Source organism: Pseudorca crassidens, chromosome 9 (assembly GCF_039906515.1).
Source record: "Pseudorca crassidens isolate mPseCra1 chromosome 9, mPseCra1.hap1, whole genome shotgun sequence".
Taxonomy (NCBI): Eukaryota; Metazoa; Chordata; class Mammalia; order Artiodactyla; family Delphinidae; genus Pseudorca; species Pseudorca crassidens.
The window spans coordinates 55,842,583-55,863,787 of NC_090304.1; the positions used below are offsets into that span (position 1 = coordinate 55,842,583).

General features: G+C 39.8%; 1 protein-coding gene across 2 annotated transcripts in view; it reads right to left on the reverse strand.

Annotated features, from left to right (window-relative positions):
* Positions 1-21,205, reverse strand: part of PAK1 (p21 (RAC1) activated kinase 1) — a 158,678-nt gene that overhangs the window by 128,322 nt on the left and 9,151 nt on the right. Inside the window, exon 1 of one of the 2 annotated variants that reach the window (XM_067750458.1) lies at positions 10,529-10,639. The exons of the other annotated variant lie outside the window; for it this stretch is intronic. The gene's annotated coding sequence lies outside the window, so the exon portion shown is untranslated. Of the gene's footprint in view, positions 1-10,528; positions 10,640-21,205 lie in introns of those variants that run through there. 2 annotated transcript variants of the gene reach the window in all.

The window sequence follows — 21,205 nt, forward strand, 5'->3', positions numbered from 1 at the left end:
TGAAAGAGAACATATGGCTTATTTAAGCAACAGTGACAAAACTTAGGAGAGTAGAAGTGGATGGGTTACACAGGAGCAGAAGATTAGCATAAGGAAGGGCCTACCCACAGGAGTATTTTACTGAGAGAAAAGTGGTATGAGGGGCAAGGAGAGGTAGTCATCTGAGAAGCACTTGAAGAAAATATTTACCAGAGAAGAACAGAAATAAAATCACCATTATGATTATAAAGGATTGTAATATGGAGGAAGCTTGAATTTATTTTGTATGACCCAAAGGTCAGACCTAGGAAGGTGGATGAAAATTAAAGAGTGACACAAAATTGGCCTAGGAATATTAATCACGTACAAAGTGAGCCATTTGGAAGTGAAAAGGAAATGTCCATTCTTTAAGTGGTGAAATTAGCTCAGGGAGCTCAAGGAAGAAACTCTTATCTACTGGCTAAGGAACCCAGGCTTTCTCTTCCTCTTTGGGGACACGAGTAGACTTGATGGGCATTTGGTGCAACCAGGTTTGAGGAAGGTGCTTCTGCCACTTCCTGAAGCCTTACACAATTCAGTTCAACCTCAAAAGGGAATGCCAGCCCTCACAGAAACAGCCTAAAAAGAAAACTAAAGCAGGCAATAGACTTTAAGGGAAACTAGCTTAAAGAAAGAGGGGCAATGAGAATGCAGAACATCAGAGGCATCAATTCTCTGTTACCACGTTAATGGAGGAAGTAAGCAATGCAACAGCTGCAGACCATTATTTACATGTCTGAGTTGTGGGAGCCATAGAGGTCATCCAGTCCAACACCTCATTGTACAGAGTTAACTGAAGCCCAGAGAAGGGCAGGGAGAGCTACGCCTAAAAACAATTTAACATACACTTTACACTTCACACAGGCTCTTTGACTTGTATTATCTCAATTTTCCTCAAGGCAAAACAGTGAAGGAGGTGTTATTTTCCCAATGAGACACTAAGCTCTTTAGAGCATTATAAAGTTTGCGTTAGTTACTCTTATGGATTTCTGCAGTATATAATGCTTTCCTTTTTGATCCTATAGGTTATAAAAAAAATTCACCTTGAGGACTGGGGTTCTCCCCAGGCAAATAATGCAGACTAGGAAACAGTTTCTTAATACCTCATCCCTATTGCCCTACTCTCTAAGTCTACAACTTTCCAGTGTATAAATTGTTCAATAAAAATTATTCTTTTTCAGCTCCTGTACTGAGAATAGGAAACAGATTTGAATCAGATTAACACCCCTGCCTTCAAGAAGCTCCCATTTGGTAAGGAAGAAAGACACGGCAATCAGTGATTATCTTTGCGTCATAAAGACATGGGTTCACCCAAAGTTAGCAGAGGGAAAGAAATCATAAAAATCAGATCAAAAATAAATGAAAAAGAAAAGAAGGAGGGGCTTCCCTGGTGGCACAGTGGTTGAGAGTCCGCCTGCCGATGCAGGGGATACGGGTTCGTGCCCCGGTCCGGGAAGATCCCACATGCCGCGGAGCAGCTGGGCCCATGAGCCATGGCCGCTGAGCCTGCGCGTCAGGAGCCTGTGCTCCGCAGCAGGACAGGCCACAACAGTGAGAGGCCCGCGTACTGAAAAAAAAAAAGAAAAAAAAGAAAAGAAATGAAGGAAACAATAGCAAAGATCAATAAAACTAAAAGCTGCTTCTTTGAGAAGATAAACAAAATTGATAAACCATTAGCCAGACTCATCAAGAAAAAAAGGGAGAAGACTCAAATCAATAGAATTAGAAATGAAAAAGGAGAAGTAACAACTGACACTTCAGAAATACAAAAGATCATGAGAGATTACTACAAGTAACTATATGCCAATAAAATGGACAACATGGAAGAAATGGACAAATTCTTAGAAATGCACAACCTGCCAACACTGAATCAGGAAGAAATAGAAAATATGAACAGACCAATCACAAGCACTGAAGTTGAAACTGTGATTAAAAATCTTCCAACAAACAAAAGCCCAGGACCAGATGGCTTCACAGGCGAATTCTATCAAACATTCAGAGAAGACCTAACACCTATCCTTCTCAAACTCTTCCAAAATATAGCAGAGGGAGGAACACTCCCAAATTCATTCTACAAGGCCACCATCACCTTGATACCAAAACCAGACAAAGATGTCACAAAGAAAGAAAACTACAGGTCAATATCACTGATGAACATAGATGCAAAAATCCTCAACAAAATACTAGCAAACAGAATCCAACACCACATTAAAAGGATCATACACCATGAAAAACGTGGGGTTTATTCCAGGAATGCAAGGATTCTTCAATATATGCAAATCAATCAATGTGAAAAACCATATTAATAAATTGAAGGATAAAAACCATATGATCATCTCAATAGATGCAGAGAATGCTTTCGACAAAATTCAACAGCCATTTATGATAAAAAACCCTGCAGAAAGTAGGCATAGAGGGAACTTTCCTCAACATAATAAAGGCCATATATGACAAACCCACAGCCAACATCGTCCTCAATGGTGAAAAACTGAAAGTATTTCCACTAAGATCAGGAACAAGACAAGGTTGCCAACTCTCACCACTCTTATTCAACATAGTTTTGGAAGTTTTAGCCACAGCAATCAGAGAAGAAAAGGAAATAAAAGAAATCCAAATCGGAAAAGAAGAAGTAAAGCTGTCACTGTTTGCAGATGACACGATACTATACATAAAGAATCCTAAAGACGCTACCAGAAAACTACTACAGCTAATCAATGAATTTAGTAAAGTTGTAGGATACAAAATTAATGCACAGAAATCTCTTGCATTCCTATACACTAATGATGAAGAATCTGAAAGAGAAATTAAGGGAACACTCCATTTACCACTGCAACAAAAAGAATAAAATACCTAGGAATAAACCTACCTAAGGAGACAAACGACCTGTATGCAGAAAACTATAAGACATTGATGAAAGAAATTAAAGATGATACAAACAGATGGAGAGATATACCATGTTCTTGGATTGGAAGAATCAACATTGTGAAAATGACTATACTACTGAAAGCAATCTACAGATTCAATGCAATCCCTGTCAAACTACCACTGGCATTTTTCACAGAACTAGAACAAAAAATTGCACAATTTGTATGGAAACACAAAAGACCTCGAATAGCCAAAGCAATCTTGAGAACAAAAAACGGAGCTGGAGGAATCAGGCTTCCGGACTTCAGACTATACTATGAAGCTACAGTAGTCAAGACAGTATGGTATTGGCACAAAAACAGAAATATAAATCAATGGAACAGGATAGAAAGCCCAGAGATAAACCCATGCACATATGGTCACCTTATCTTTGATAAAGGAATGTACAGTGGAGAAAGGACAGCCTCTTCAATAAGTGGTGCTGGGAAAACTGGGCAGGTACATGTAAAAGTATGAGATTACATCACTCCCTAACACTATACACAAAAATAAGCTCAAAATGGATTAAAGACCTAAATGTAAGGCCAGAAACTATCAAACTCTTAGAGGAAAACATAGGCAGAACACTCTATGACATAAATCACAGCAAGATCCTTTTTGACCCACCTCCTAGAGAAAGGGAAATAAAAACAAAAATAAACAAAGGGGACCTAATGAAACTTCAAAGCTTTTGCACAGCAAAGGAACCATAAACAAGACCAAAACACAACCCTTAGAATGGGAGAAAATATTTGCAAATAAAGCAACTGACAAAGGATTAATCTCCAAAATTTATAAGCAGCTCAGGCAGCTCAATAACAAATAAACAAACAACCCAATCCAAAAATGGGCAGAAGACCTAAATAGACATTTCTCCAAAGAAGATATACAGACTGCCAACAAACACATGAAAGAATGCTCAACATTATTAATCATTAGAGAAATGCAAATCAAAACTACAGTGAGATATCATCTCACACCAGTCAGAATGGCCATCATCAAAAAATCTAGAAACAATAAATGCAGGAGAGGGTGTGGAGACAAGGCAACCCTCTTGCACTGCTGGTGGGAATGTGAATTGGTACAGCCACTATGGAGAACAGTATGGAGGTTCCTAAAAAACTACAAATAGAACCACCATATGACCCAGCAATCCCACTACTGGGCATATACCCTGAGAAAACCATAATTCAAAAAGAGTCATGTACCAAAATGTTCATTGCAGCTCTATTTACAATAGCCCAGAGATGCAAACAACCTAAGTGTCCATCATTGGATGAATGGATAAAGAAGACGTGGCACATATATACAATGGAATATTAGCCATAAAAAGAAATGAAATTGAGCTATTTTTAATGAGGTGGATAAACCTAGAGTCTGTCATACAGAGTCATACAGAGTGAAGTAAGTCAGAAGGAGAAAGACAAATACTGTATGCTAACACATATGGAATTTAAGAAAAAAAAAATGTCTGAAGAACCTAGGGGTAAGACAGGAATAAAGACATAGACCTACTAGAGAATGGACTTGAGGATATGGGGAGGGGGAAGGGTAAGCTGTGACAAAGGGAGAGAGTGGCATGGACATATATACACTACCAAACGTAAGATAGATAGCTAGTGGGAAGCAGCCACATAGAACAGGGAGATCAGCTCGGTGCTTTGTGACCACCTGGAGGGGTGGGATAGGGAGGGTGGGAGGGAGGGAGATTCAAAAGGGAAGAGATATGGGAACATATGTATATGTATAACTGATTCAGTTTGTTATAACGCAGAAACTAACACACCATTGTAAAGCAATTATACTCCAATAAAGATGTAAAAAAAAAAAAAGACATGGGTTCAAATTCTGGATCTACCCTTTGCTAGCTAAGGCAAGTCATTTCCTTTATCTGAACTCCATATTCTGTATCTGTGTAACTGAGGGCAATATCATCAGCTTAATTCAAAAAGCTACTTGTTAGCATTTGGTAAGATAATGTATTTAAAGCACACAGAAGAATGTCTGATGGTGGAGCTGGTAAGAGATTAGGGGCCACCAAGGGTTTATGGACCCCTATGGGTCACAGCAGTTCTCCACTTCAGATATTCATTCTTTCAATAAAAAATACATTGTATATCTACTGTAAGTCGGGTGTTCAGAACAACAGCGGACTTAGAGATAGTCCCATGACTTTGAGGCACTATAGTGTCAGAGACTGAGATCATAATGAAAAAAGTTTTCACCGTTAAGGTCCTGACATACTGATATTCTGTGGGCTGCAGGCAGTGGTGACCAAAAATAGTACCACTTATCCCATTTCCATTTTTCCTCCCAAGTTTCGCAGCCACCAAGTTTCCTCCACCTCACCTCGTCTTCAATCAATTCACCATATTCAATGCCTGCCATCTCCAGAGGCCCTTCCCTGGACTGAAGAGCCTGAGCATAGGCCACTACAGTTCAGAATAGAAACCTGACTAACAGCACACCCCACACCCTACCCCACCTACAGCCTCTGAATCAGACTCCACAAAATAGTTTTAAAGCCCCAGAATAAGTGCTGCTATATCTATGTTAAGCCTTTAGAGGAACAGTTCTGAGAAGACGGAACTAAGTCATCTGAGAATATCTCAAACACTCTCTGAACACCTCTTATGTGCCAGGCACCATTTTGAATGCTTTACATACGTTAATGCCCTCAAAACAACTCTGCAAGGGAGCTATTATTGTCCCAATTTTACAAAGGATAAACTGTGTTCACAGAAATTAAATGACTTGCCCTAAAATCACAGCTTATAGGTGATGGAGCTGAAATCCATAAGCAAATTTGCCTTCCTTTTATCCACTGCATCTCACATGGTATTCTAAAAATAACCCTGTGAGGCAGGTAAGAAAGTATCAGCATTATCCTATTTTACAAAGGAAGAAACTGGTGCTTAAGGAAGTGATATTACTTTCTCAGGCACAAGTCAGTAGGTGGCAGAGCCATGGCTTTTACTCAGATCTTTTGCCCCCAAACCTGTGCTCTTCTCACTACCCCACATTTCCTCTTTCACTGCCTTGCAGAACGGTATAGTAGAAATATACTTAACAGAGTCAGAAGGGCTGAGATATGGTCCTGACTCTGGAACTAACTTATTGTATATATTTTTTTAATTTTATAATATTAAGTGAGTAATTTTTTCTTCTCTTGGCCTCAGTTTTCTCATTCATAAAATAAGGGTATTAGATTGGATAACGCTTAGGTTCCCCTTCATCTGGAAATCTAGGTTTTAATTAGTACCAACAAGACTAGAATCAGTTTCTCTGGTTTCCTTGCCACCCAACAGTAACTCTCTAAAAGAAAAAAAAAAAATTAACTGTTATTTGTAGTGATAAGGTAAGAAGTGCTCAGCATCACAGAGTAGAAATTACCCATTCAATTTCATTCTTTCCTTCTTCGAACACACTACATGTAAACATAGAAAAGGCCACAAGCTACCTAATAACACAACACTGGCACCTCCTCTAAGTGGCACATTTAATAACATGCCAAGTATGACTAGGAGTGAAGAGTGTGTTCATGGCAGGGCCCTTCTTCCCACTGTTGGAGTCACAACACTTCTATTCACTAGGTAATCTTCCTAGGTTGGGACATCAGCTCTGCTTCACTTACAGCAGACCAGGCTTATGACTTTAAATCCCATCAGATATAAACAATTTACAAGTGACTCTTGACTATTTAATATTATAGAACAAAATATGAAATTTAACCCCAGATGTAATTCTTCCATGCCAAGAAAACAGAAGAGGGCAAGAAGCAGGACCCAAGACTGGATAAATTACTTCCCTGTCTTAGTTTCTTTATATATAAAGTAAGGGAGAGAGTCCAAACCAATCCTAAACACCTTTCCCACTGTAACCTAATATGAATTTATAAATATTCTATATTTAGAAAATGTGAAATGTGTAAAAAACAAAAAGTAGGAGGAAGAGGGCATAGTGTTACACATTAAAATGACCTCAGATAAGAAAATTCTAAAAAATGCCAAGGCAGAACATAAAATACGTATGGTCACATCACCCCCCAATACATATTAGTTATAAAAGCAAAAATAAAAATCTATAGCCCTGTGACAGCTGAAGTAAATAATTCACATAATTCCCTCAGGAAAAGACTGCTGAGGCAGAAAACCATTGCTCATGCAGTTAAACCAGAGCTGATCTGAATATGATCAGATCTGAAACAACTGGAAATTGTTTCCTGAAACCAGGAAATTGTCTTAAGAGGAAAGACAAGCCTAAGGGAGCAAGCCTCCCCTTGACCTCGGAATAAAGTTCATACCGCTTTAGCCAAGCATCATAATTTTCAGTAAATATTTACTTATTAATATGCTAAACAATGAACTAAGTGCTTCCACATACTTTTGTTCATTTAATTCTCCCAACATTCCAGTAGTTATAGTCCCTATTTTACAGAAGAGGAGTTTGAAGCTCAAAGAGGTAAAAAGACCAGGATGAGAACCCAATCTCTGACTCCAAGTTCAATGTACTTTCTACTTCATCCCTATTATATTCTATCTCCTTCACTGTACAGGTCCCTCACACATCCCTTGTCTAGTCTGAAATCTCACAACAAGCTTGTGAGGCAGACATTCAAGATTCTCATGAACTGATCCCTACTCACCTTTATAGTTCTGAAATGGATGCTACTGGCTAGCCAGCATCCATTCCCCTCTTCCTCCCTCCCAATAGAGCCCTGATTTTTATCCAGTATTCATTCCTCAGTAGCCAATGTAACTAAGGCAGTTCTCAAATTTTAGCATATTATCAGAGTCAAAAATCACCTGAAGAGCTTGTTAAAACACAGGTTCCTGGGCCCCACACCCAGAGTTTTCGATTCAGTAGGTCTGATACCTGGCCCGAGAATTTGCATTTTTAACAAGTTCCCAATTGACCACTTTTTGAAAACCACTGTCCTAAGGGAAAGCTGACCCCAAACCTAGCTCTAAGGGTAGGTCTTCATTCTACACCCAAACCAAATATAGTAATCCCATTCTCCTTGCAGTGATTAGTCCAAGAACTCAGGCTTAACCAATTGGCATCTGGCACATCCCTTGAAACTCTTGTAGTTCAGGGATGGGTAAGTGGCCTAAGGTGGTCCAATTGCACTAAAGGGGAAATTTTGTCCATTTTGGGAGATGAAGTCAGTGTCTGCCTCTGTCTCTCTCTCTGCCTCTTTCTGCCTCTCTCCCTGTCTCCCTCCCTTTCCCCCACCCCTCTATGTATCTATATCTCTCTCATCCACTGGTTAACAAAGAAACTTAGCCCCTCCAACGGTTACTATCAATTTACCACCATGATGGAAGGCAGCTTCGGGATATAAGTAACACAATCTTTTACTTTTGTGTTGTTATAATTTTCAATTTATATAAATTTCAATATGATATAAACCAAATTTGAGTCAGAATTGCTGCTTAAAGAATTCCAAATGACATAGAATTCAGTAATAGAAGATGGTACAAGCCACGTGAATACTCTCTACAGTGGAATCTGTAAATTGCTTTGCTCAATACCTATTCTAACCCCTTTCTAGCTTTGAGTACTTCAGAGATTGGAAAGCAAAAAAAACCTGTATTTCCCAGACTCCCTCCTAAAAGTCATTTAGGTTCTGCTAATCAGATGCTCTCACGCTAGATACTGATTTGTAACTATGTATTAGATGAGTGGAGAGACTGGGCACAGGACACCCCTTTTGCTGGAACAAACTGCAACAGAGGCAGCATAGTTCTAGATCTAGCAGTTGTAGCAACAGCTGCCTGATTCTGCAGCTTCTAGATTATGGCAAAGACAGCAGCATCCTTGAGAGCTTTATTCTTTGGTGCAGTTTGAAAAGTTTATTCCTGGAAGCTCAGCCTGGGTCCATTTCTTCTATTCTCCCAAAGACTCTTTCATCTCTCTGGTATCCTTTAATAAATCAATTTTCCTTGAACTTGCTAGAGTGGATTCTGTTACTTGCCCCACTAATAAGAACCCTGACCAGTAAACTACCCTACACTAAAGATAACATATAATATTTGCCATCATGTTCGCATAACAACTGACCCTTTCCTTCCTTGTCTTTGCATCAACTCTTCCCTCAGTGTGGAATGTCCTCCTTCACAATCATCCCATTTGCAAAAGTTGCCCACTTCCTCCATGAAGAGATTTACATAATGAGGAATTAATCACAGAAGAAAGGAAGAAAACCAACTTGACAGAGGAAGACTGAGCCCTGAAGAATGAGCAGTTGACATCTGGCAGAGAAGGGGCAAGGAGGATGGAGGGAGTGTTTCAAGTATAAAGAATAACATTCACAAAGGCAATAAAGTACCTCTTGCCACCAAGGACTGACCCTACAAATTCACAACTTCTTAGAGCTGGGAATGATGCTATAGCATATACTGAGTTTTGCTAAAAAATAATGTTGAATACAAGTGATTTTTATAGTCAGTTGTCAGTAATTAATAAGCACTAATAACTGTGTACAAAAAAAACTACTACATTAGGAGCTATAGGGAAATTCCCAAAGCAGAGATCACAGTCTTCCACTCTTAAAGATTTACAGTATAGAGAGAAACAAAGACATCTGAAAAGATCAAGGATACAGCACAAATACTACAAAGACAAGTGCAAATTCATATAAACAACTGTAAAGAAAAAAGTTTCAAGTCACTAGAGTATCTAATAATAGGTGTTATTCAGAGAAAATTTTTTCTAAAAGAATTCATTAATACACCAAATACTTACTAAACATCTACTGTATGCTAAAAATTATTTTAGTTGCTGAGGAAACAGAGAAGCAAGCACAAGGTCCTTGCTTTTACAAGGCTTAAACTCTAACTGAAGGAGAATTAGGAAAAAAGGTTTCAAGGACAGGGCTGTAAATTAAAGCACTGGTCATTAGGCTCATTTTCACTTCCCTATCCTGTAATATGGATAATTATGAGAGCCAACATTTATTGAGCACTTGTTTTGTGCCAGAATCTGCTAAATGCTTTACAATTATTACCTCATGTAATCCTGGTAACAAACTTATGAAGTAGGTGCTACTGTTAATATCACTTTAAGGATAAGGAATCTAAAACTACAGAGGTTAAGTAACTGCCCCCAGATCAGAGAGTCAGGAATTGGCAGAGCCATTGGATTCCAAGTTAGGTCAGTAGCAGAGGTTTTTAACTGCTACACAATATAGGGACAAAATTATATTTATATGAGATAGAGCTTTGTTAAAATAGGAGGCATGGAACTGTTAATGTGGCATGAGGTTGACCATCTCTGAGGGGTTTTGTTTCCTTATGCCATAAAATGAGGGGTTAGATTCCCTAAGCAATGGTCACTTTCAGCTTCTGTTTCTACGGTTTCAAAAACAATGTCAAAAATTTTTCAGGTGCCTAGTCCAGTTGTTGTTAGTGAAAAGGTACTTTGAAAGCTGACACTATACTGTTCTTATCCACCGGCTGAGACCCTGTGTTTCCATGCTTTCATTAAAGGGCATATTAGCATTATATTAATTGGCATAAACAGCTGTAGCATAAACCTCCTGCAGAATAGAAGGCTGGCAGCACAGAGAACAAAGGGAGAGGCAAGAAAGCAATGATTGGCTGACCTGGATTCATCTAGGTCAGGCATGGCATTTGGTCCCTCTGCATTTCTAAGTTCTCGTGAATGTGGATGCCCAGGCAGCAGCCCAAAGCCTTCCTCATTTCCATCTCAATCTCTAGAAAGAATTACAATGAGAACAAGAGCTATTGCGGCAGAGACCAGACTCTGAATATTAAAGTACACACTAGGCAGGAGCTAGCAAAAGGAAGAATAAGAGATGTTCTCTATTTGGACATAACAAAGTATAACAGTCAAACCCTACTCACTCACCTGCCACGCAAACTGTACCAAACGGTACCTTTTTTTTTTAGCCATGCAGCACAGTTTGTGGGATCTTAGCTCCCCTCCCCAAACAGTACCTTTTCAAGACACTTTTCCAAATCTCTTCAATTACTGTTCACTTCTTCCTAACCCTTTGCTTTAGTAGGTATCTCCTATGTGCCAGACTCTGAGCTAGGCCCCATAGGAATATAATGAATAATGCAAAATCCCCAACATCAGGGAAATAAATCTAATGGGGGGCAAGTGCATACAAAGGGATTCTTATTATCTGGGTATAACTAATACCCAAAAATGCCACTTAAGTTAACTGACGAAGGACAAAACTACAATAAAATAAAATAAATAAAAAGTAGGTGGGGCCTTTAATTTTTCAAAATAAGTATAAAACAAAAGTTTGTAATTTAACAAAATTTAAGCAATAATTGCCACTAAGGTAATTCTTAAACCAAAGAACATCGGTCATTTCATATTTGGCTTTCAGAACACGTTGATGAAGAGGATCAGTTGTGTAAAAATATTCAGGAGCTTCACCAGTTTTTGCCAAGGGCCTCTCTTAATCCTTTGTTACTCAAATCATTGTCGTCTGAATCTCCTATTATGACATAACTCACGTTAATTTTTCCTTCAATTTTAAACTGGTCTAATTTTACCTAATCCTCATTTGTCAATGACTATTGTGTGTGTGGTTCAAGCCATTCTTCAATATCACTTTATTTCAAATTCATAAAATTCTTTATGTTTTGCAGAAATTTCAGTTTTCCTTTTAGAATCTACTTGCATCATATTGTTAGATATTAATTATCCTACCATTTGAAATGCCCTTACTGACAAGGAGAGTGAGGAGGACAGAGCCCAGTGGTGAGCAGAGAGGGATGTCTGAGTGGGGAGTAATTTTATAAGTGATCAGTTCCTATGGATAACAAATGAACATCTATATATCTAATTATAGTGCAAAGGACCAAAAGAGTGCTATGGAAATTCAAAAAAGCTTAATAAATATTTGTTGAATGAGTGGATAAATTATTTTATTCAATAATTCAACAAGCATTTATTGAGAGCCTAGTACATGCCAGACACTGTTCAAGATACTGAGTATACAGCAAGGAACAAAATAAAGTACTACCTGTCTTAGTCCATTTGGGCTGCTATAACAGAATACCATAGACTAGGTGGCTTACAAACAAAAGAAATTTACTTCTCACAGTTCTGGAGGCTAAGAAGTTCAAAATCAAAGCACCAGAAGATTCAGTGCCTGGTGAGAACCCTTTTCCTGGTTCAGAGATAGCCATTTTCTCTCTCACATAGCAGAAGGGGAGAGGGAGCTCTCTGGGTCTACTTTTTAAGGACACTAATCCTATTCATGAGGGCTCCATCCTCATGACCTAATCACCTCTCAAAGGCCCCACCACCAAATATTACCACTTTGGGCATTTGGATTTAACATATAAATTTGGGGGAGGGCTTCCCTGGTGGCACAGTGGTTGACAGTCCGCCTGCCGATGCAGGGGACACGGGTTTGTGCCCCGGTCCAGGGAGATCCCACATGCCGCGGAGCAGCTAGGCCCATGAGCCATGGCTGCTGAGCCTGAACGTCCGGAGCCTGTGCTCCGCAACGGGAGAGGCCACAACAGTGAGAGGGCCGCGTACCGCAAAAAGAAAAAAAAAAAGAATTTGGGGGGGACATAAACATTTAGTCTACAGCATACCATCAAGGAATTTATAGTCATGAATGGGTGGATGAGGGCTGCAAGCCTACATGGAAGAAATGGCAGCCCAGTTGGATCTTGAAGAATGAAGAGCTTTAATAGCATAGAGGAAAAAGGAATTCCAGGCTGAGGGAACAAAGTGATATAACATATGAAAGTGTAGTAAACTCAGTCTTTTTAGGGATGGATTAGGGTCAAGAGAGATGAGGCTGAAGAAGTAGGTGGGGTCAAAGTGTAATGTTCCCTGAATAACAAACCAATTTACATGTTATCCTACCAGCAATGGGGATACACTGATGGCTTTTGAGAAAAACAGTAACAGGATCAGAAAAATTACTCCAGGCAGAATAATGGATGAATAAGAGGGCAGAAAGACTGGTGGCCAGCACTATGGAGAACAGTATGGAGGTTCCTCAAAAAACTAAAAATAGGGCTTTCCTGGTGGCACAGTGGTTGGGAGTCCGCCTGCCGATGCAGGGGACGCCGGTTTGTGCCCCGGTCCGGGAGGATCCCACATGCTGTGGAGCGGCTGGGCCCGTGGGCCATGGCCGCCGGGCCTGCGCGTCCGGAGCCTGTGCTCCGCGGCGGGGGAGGCCACAGCAGTGAGAGGCCTGCGTACCGCAAAAAAAGAAAACAAACTAAAAATAGAGTTGCCATATGATCCAGCAATCCCACACCTGGGCATATACCCAGACAAAACTATAATCGAAAAGATACATGTACCCCTATGTTCACAGCAGCACTATATCCAAGAGCCAAGACGTGGAAACAACCTAAATGTCCATCGACAGATGAATGGATAAAGAAGATGTGGACTATATATACACAATGAAATATTACTCAGCCGTAAAAAGAATGAAATAATGCCAGTTGCAGCAACATGGATGGACCTAGAGATTATCATACTAAGTGAAGTAAGTCAGAAAGAGAAAGACACATACCATATGATACCACTTTATGTGGAATCTAAAATATAACACAAATGAACTTATCTATGAAACAGAAACAGACTCATAGATATAGAGAACAGACTTGTGGTTGCCAAGGGAGAGAAGGGGTTGGGGGACGGATGGATTGGGAGTTTGGGATTAGCAGATGCAAACTGATATACAGGATGGATAAACAACAATGTCCTACTATATAGCACAGGGAACTATATTCAGTATCCTGTGATAAACCATAATGGAAAAGAATATGAAAATGATTATGTATATATATGTGTATAACTGAGTCACTTTGCTGTACAGCAGAAATTAATACCACATTGTAAATCAACTATAAAATTTTTTAAAATGAAAAAACAAAACAAAACAAAAAGACTGGTGGCCAGGACACTAGTTAAGAGGTAATTTAAAAACCTAGAGACAAGATAATTATGGTCTAAACCAGAGCACAGAGGATAGAAAGATAAAAACAAACTTGGAAATAACTTCAGAGATAAAACTGACAAGGCTTGATAATTCTTGATAATGTGAGCTCGTTCATTCAGCAAATATTTACAACACTCACTGTGGTCCTGGCACTGTACTAGGTGATGGGGTACAAAGGTGAACAAAAGAGATGATCTTTGACTCCATGGAGCTGAAAGGCTAGACATATAACAAACAGACAGGTACAGAATTACAGGTCATTATAAAAGCCATTACAGAAAATAACAAATACTGTAAGATGAAAATAGAGGGGATCTTCTTTAGATCAGATGGGTCCTGGCTTCCAGTAGATACCCAATATTTAGAAAGAAGAATATACTCAATTTTCTTAAAGAAGAAAAAGAGGGAGGCAGAGAAAAGCTAGACTTGTGAAGAAGCCAGAAATGGAGAAAAGCATACCAGGGGAGTAGAACAGGTGTGAAGGCCCTGAGGCAAGAAAGACTTTCTCAAACTTTGTGGCGGGGGGAGAGGAAAAACAGTGCCAATCACTCTGAAACACAGCCACTGAGGTGGAGAGTGGCACAAGATGAAGTTAGAGAAACAAAAAACAAGGTCAGGTCACTCAAAAACTTAAAATCATGTTTAAGATTTTATATTTGGGAATTCCCTGGCAGTCCAGTGGTTAAGACTCATCACTTTCACTGCCATGGGTCCGGGTTCGATCTCTGGTTGTGGAACTGAGATGATACAAGCCACGTGGCACAGCCAAAAAAAAAAAAAAAAGATTTTATATTTTCTCCTAAATAAAACAAAAAACTTTTACAGGTTTCAAGCAAAGAACTCAGTTAAAAGATAGTCCAAGGTAGGGACTTCCCTGTTCCCTGGTGGTACAGTGGTTAAGAATCCACCTGTCGGGCTTCCCTGGTGGCGCAGTGGTTGAGAGTCCGCCTGCCGATGCAGGGGACACGGGCTCGTGCCCCGATCCGGGAAGATCTCACATGCCGCAGAGCGGCTGGGCCCGTGAGCCATGGCCGCTGAGCCTGCGCGTCCGGAGCCTGTGCTCCGCAGCGGGAGAGGCCACAACAGTGAGAGGCCCACGTACCGCAAAAAAAAAAAAAAAAAAGAATCCACCTGTCGATGCAGGGGACACAGGTTCAATCCCTGGTCCAGGAAGATACCACATGCCTCAGAGCAACTAAGCCCGTGCGCCACAGCTACTGAGCCTGCGCTCTAGAGCCCTTGAGCCACAACTACTGAGCCCGCCTGCCGCAACTACTGAGGCCCACGGGCCTAGAGCCTGTGCTCCTCAACAAGAGAAGCCACCACAATGAGAAGTCCATGCACCGCAACCAAGAGCAGCCCCGGCTCGCCGCAACTAAAGAAAGCCCGCACGCAGCAACAAAGACCCAGGGCAGCCCAAAATAAGTTAATTAATTAATTAATTTTTTTAAAAAGATAGTCCAAGGTAGAGATGATGGTAGTTTGGATTAGAGAAGTCACAACAGAAATGTAGAGAGGTAGATAGATTCAAGCAATACAAAGGAAGTAAAATTAACAAGATAGGGAGTGGAGTTATCCATATGAAGGACAGGAGAGAAGGGTGTCAGGAGAGAAGGAGATGTCAGGGATGAACCTTAAATTTCTGGTTTGAGCAACTAGAGAAACAAAGATGCCACTTACTAAGACAGTGATAACTGGGAGAGAACCAGGTTTGTGGAAAAAGACCAAGAACGCAGTTTAGAGTATATAAAGAAGGAGATGTTGTAAGACCTCAGTGGAAATATCAAGTGGGCAATTGAATATTATGAGTCTAGGGTTAAGGAGAGAGGTTTAGACTAGAGATATCTGGGGAAATACAGAAGTTGAGAGCATATATATAGTATTCAAAGGTAGGACAATGAATGAAATCAAGTAGAAAGAGAGTACAGTGTAAGAGAAGAGGATCTCTCCCTTGAGGAATTCCAACATTTAAAATCAACATTGTAGAAAAGGCAACAAATTAAACTGAGGAATGGCCAGAGGTAGGAGGCAAACAAGGAAAGTGATATCACAGAAGGCAAAGCATATTTTAAAGAGGGAGTAATCAATAAAGGCAAATATACTGAGAGGTCCAGAAAGATAAGAATGAAATGGAAATTCTGTGGCTGCTAACAACACAAAAAGAGAGCCATCCAAGCACTGTGAGCCTCTCAATGAAAGAACACACCAACACCTATAAAGTGGCCATGCAAAAAAGAAAACCTGGATTTGATCAAGCCTCTAGATACTAACTTACAAATAATGTATAACCAAGGAACTTGTTAAATTATAACAGGGAGATGCAAAATCCAGACAGTGAGAAACTTTATAGGACAACTGGTTTCTTCAACAAACAATCTGAAAGGGAGAAAAAAGAGACTGAGAGGAAATTTAGAGATTAAAGGAAACATAAAAGACATGTCAACCAATCTCTCTTTGTAGCCCTTATCTGTTTCAAACTGTTAAAGAAAGAAAAAAAGAAAGAAAGAAAGAAAAGTATGACATTTGTACCACAACTGAACATTTTGATGATATTAAGGGATTATGGGAAGGGGAGTGGTGTATGTGTGGCTGCGGTTTTGGGGTTGTTTGCTTTTTTTCTTTTTCTTTTTTTTTAAGTAGATTTGGCACCATAGGGGTCATTATGGGCCTTAGCACAAGCAGTTATGATAAGGTGGGGGGATGGGGGTAGAAGCAGAGTGGAGTAGGCTGCCAAGTAAATGGAAGGTAAGGAATTAGAAGCAGAAGTTGTAAACAGCTATTTAAAGAAGACTAGTTTTGAAGGAAAGCAAAAATAGCGCTTAGCTGAAGGCTGACATGGGATCTCAGGAGCGCTTTTGTTTGGTGGAGAAGGGGAAAACTGTTTTCCTTTAAATAAAACATTTCAATGCTGCTTATGATAACCCAGTAGAAAGCAAAATGTCATGACGTAGTGAAGTGAGGTTTCTAAGACAGGACCACAGGAAAGAATCTAAAAGTATATGAGGGATCAGGCCTTTCCTTGAAAGAGAATCATTTCCTTCATTGTAAAAAAGGAGCGAAGGCAAAAATGGGTACAATCCAAGTAGATTCTCAGATTCAGAAGTAGGAATATAAAGCTTCTGTTTTATTTGTGATAAATGAGACAAAGTGAGGGGTAGTAGAGAAGAGAAAGCACAAAAGAGAAAGTGGGGCTTCCCTGGTGGCACAGTGGTTGAGAGTCCGCCTGCCGATACAGGGGACACAGGTTCGTGCCCCGGTCCGGGAAGATCCCACATGCCGCAGAGCGGCTGGGCCCGTGAGCCATGGCCGCTGAGCCTGCGCGTCCGGAGCCTGTGCTCTGCAACGGGAGAGGCCACAACAATGAGAAGCCCGCGTACCGCAAAAAAAAAAAAAAAAAAAGAGAGAAAGTGACAGGTGGAGACTGAGGGGAGAATTGAAGATAACCCTGAAGGAAAGCAGCTATTTCCAGAGCTAGAAAATACAGGGGGGAAAAAATAGGCTTTTGGAAATGGGAAATAAGTCAGTTGAACAGACCAACTCCTGAAGAAATCATTAAAAGAAAGGCTGTGGTGGTATTCTCAGTTTGCAAATATTAAATCCTGTCAAGAGCCTATTAGGTCTTCATATCACTTGATCCAGTAATTCCACCTATGGGAATTTATTCTAAAGAAATAAACTCTGAAAGTAAAAAGCTATATGTAGTGTTACAGATAAAATTACAGTGTAATTTATTACAGGGAAAAAAACCTAAATGATTGTGATGGTTAGTTTTATGTCAACTTGGCTAAGCTACAGTACCCAGTAGTTCAATTAAACACTAAACTAGGTGCTGCTGTGAAGGTATTTTATAGATACAGTAAACATCTACATTCAGTTGACTTTAAACAAGGGAGATTATCCTTCATAATCTGCATAGGCTTCACCCAATCAGTTGAAAGACCTCAAGAGCAAAACTGAGGTTTCCCTGCTAAAGAATTCTACTGGTTCTGTTTCTCTGGTAGGACACTGACTGATACAATGGTATTAGGCAAATTATGGAATAACATCTTAAATTTTATAATGAACACTACACAGTAACATGAGGGAAATGTTTATAAGTCAAGAAAAACAAGGCAAACAAATGTAGGTCTACATTGTGATTATAATTATGTAAATAGGTATGTTTACATACAAGAAAAAAGGAAACAAGAGTTTATTCATTTGACTGAAGGAATTGTGCCTGAATTTTAAATTTATTAACAGTATTACAAAATAGTTTGTTAAATAGAGCTCTGTTATTTTTAATGGAATAAAGTTAGTAACATTGTACGTGTTAAGCCTTATTAGAATTGTGGCCCTATAAAGAAATTGGTACTAACCTAAAAGAACTCTGCCAATTTTGAAATGTTGCCTGGGAGAGTACTAAAAAAAAATTTTTTAAGGAAACTTCTGGAAAGCAAATATGCCTAAAAGGGCTTTAATCCAATGCCATTTTTCAGTAACATTTAATTCTTCAACTCAAATAAAATGAAGAAAGACCCAGAATGGCAAAGTAGCTGGCGATCAGCTTAAGAATTTTCCACATCCTTAGCTAGCACCAGGGCATGCATTCAACTTTGACTCAGGTCAGAGATATTTGTACTGGGCACCTAAATATTTAACACAGTGAAGTTTCTTCTCTCCTGGCCTCTCCCAACACCAGACAATGGAAAGGATTCTTGTATGTTTGCTAAACTTGAGTGAAGAAGTCATATGGACCTCAGTTTGAATGCTGGCTCCACTTTCAAATTCATTCAATCAAAAAACATTTATGGCGCTTCCCTGGTGGTGCAGTGGTTGAGAATCCACCTGCCAATGCAGGGGACACAGGTTCAAGCCCTGGCCCAGGAGGATCCCACATGCCGTGGAGTGGCTGGCCTGTGCGCCACAACTACTGAGCCCGCGCGCCTAGAGCCCGTGCTTCTCAACGAGAAGCCACCGCAATGAGAAGCCCACGCACCACCACGAGAGTGGCCCCCACCCGCTGCAGCTAGAGAAAGCCCACACGCAGTAACGAAGACCCAACACAGCCAAAAATAAAAATCAATAAAATAAATAAATTTATTTTTAAAAATGTAAAAAAGGTCTTCCCTGGTGGCGCAGTGGTTGAGAGTCCGCCGGCCGACGCAGGGGACGCGGGTTTGTGCCCTGGTCCGGGAAGATCCCACATGCCGCAGAGCGGCTGGGCCCGTGAGCCATGGCCGCTGAGCCTGCGCGTCCGGAGCCTGTGCTCCGCAACGGGAGAGGCCACAACAGTGAGAGGCCCGCGTACCGCAAAAAAAAAAAAAAAACATCTCTGGAGTAGCTACTATATGCTAGGAACTGTAACTACAACAGGGAGCAAAAAAAAAAAAGATACTTTTTATTTTAAGGAAAGGGGTACTATGTTAAAATTCTTTCTCTTTAAGGTGTCATGCCTTAAAGAAAAATGATTCTCCGGAGCATAGGGCCTAGTAGGGCAGACAGACATTAATCAAATAATGCCATAGAGTAGTGGGTAAGAGTATGAATGCTAAAGCGTTTAAGGGTGAAGTGTACTGATGTCTGCAACTTTTTTTGAAATGCTTCAAAATAAGATGGATTGATGAATAGATTAAGGGATGGATATTCAATAAAGCAAATATAGTAAAATATTATAGAACCTAAATGAGTATATGAGTGCTCACTAAACATACTCCCATCGTAATACTGTATTATAAAGAATTTTTAAACATACAAAATAGTTGAAAGAAGTGTATTGCTTCAAGAGGAGTCAGCCTAAAGAAGGGATTTTTCTTTTTTAATAAAAAATTCAGACTTCCCTGGTGGTCCAGTGGTTAAGACTCTGCATTTCCAATGCAGGGGGTGTGGGTTTGATCCCTGGTTGGGGAACTAAGATCCCATGTGCCAAAAAAATTTAAAAAAAGAAAAAAGTTGAATAAAAAATTCAATCTTTGACAAAGAGTTCTACTTAGATACTACGGATATCCAGAGGCAATCTCAAAACCACTTAAAAACTTTGATTAGTCAATTTAATCAATTTACTCCTCAATATTTATTTGTTTGTTTGTTTTAGCTGACAATGATAGAGAACATTCTACACTCAAGACACTATGCTAAAAGTGCTGGTTCATCTCCTCATTCTAGCACCAAGGGGTGGGGGGTGGTTTGGGCAGTCACTATTTGTCTCTGTCTGTAAAGTCTGATTTATTCATCCCTTCTCAGTCTCTCAGGATTAACTAGGATACTGCACAGGGTAGCATCTTGAAAGGTCTCTTCCTACCACACCAGCTTCATCTCATACCATTCACTCTTGCTCCCTACGGCACATCAACCATAATGTCCTGTGTTTAGTTCCTCCATGTTGAGCTAAACCAGTGTTATCCAATAGAAATATAATGCAAGCCACTAACACAAGCTACATAGGTAATCTTAAATTTTCTGGTAGCTATATTTTAAAAGTTAAAAAAGAAAAGCAAGTTAAATTAATTTGAAAAAATATTTAACCCAATTTATCCAAATATTAACATTTCAACATATAATCAATATAAAAAGTTAATTACTTTAAATTCTTTTTTGCAGTACTAAGCCTGAAATCTGGTATGTATTTTACACTTACAGCACATCTGTATATGAACCAGCAACATTTCAAATGCTCAGTAATCCCACTGGCTAGTAGCTACCACACTGAACATCATAGTTCTAAACTGTTACCTACTTTCAGGGCCTTTGTGCACTTAAAATGTTCCCTCTGCCGGCAATGCCCTACACTCCATTCTCTGCATGACTAGTATCTACTTATCTTGCATATCTTATTTTAAAAGTATCATCTCCTCAATGAGGCCTTCCTCTTAGCACTCCAAAATTCTCTACCCTACTCCTTTATCTTCTGTAGGATTTATCAAAACCTGCAACTACTTATTTGCACATTTAATGCTTTACTCTTTATTCCCCTCTGGAGTATAAGTTTTATAAGAGCAAGGACAAGGACCATATTTCTGTATTGCTTATGACTGTACTCCTAGTACTAAGCACATGCCTGGCACATAGGAAGCGATCAACAAATATCTGTAGACTAATTAAGGGATAGATAAATAGAAGCACTGTAGAGATGCATTTGGTTTGTATGCATGTGGAGGTGTATATGTTTTGTCCCTACTCTACCAACCCACACATAAGGATATTCTCAGCAGCCATTCCCAAGTGGCCTGGGGCCTTAACAAAGTAGTCAGCTTCAGACAACTCTCTGGCAACGGCAATGGATAGAAACAACATGATTTTTGGAAAATGAATGAACTGCAAATAGCTTTTAACATTCTCCAAGGA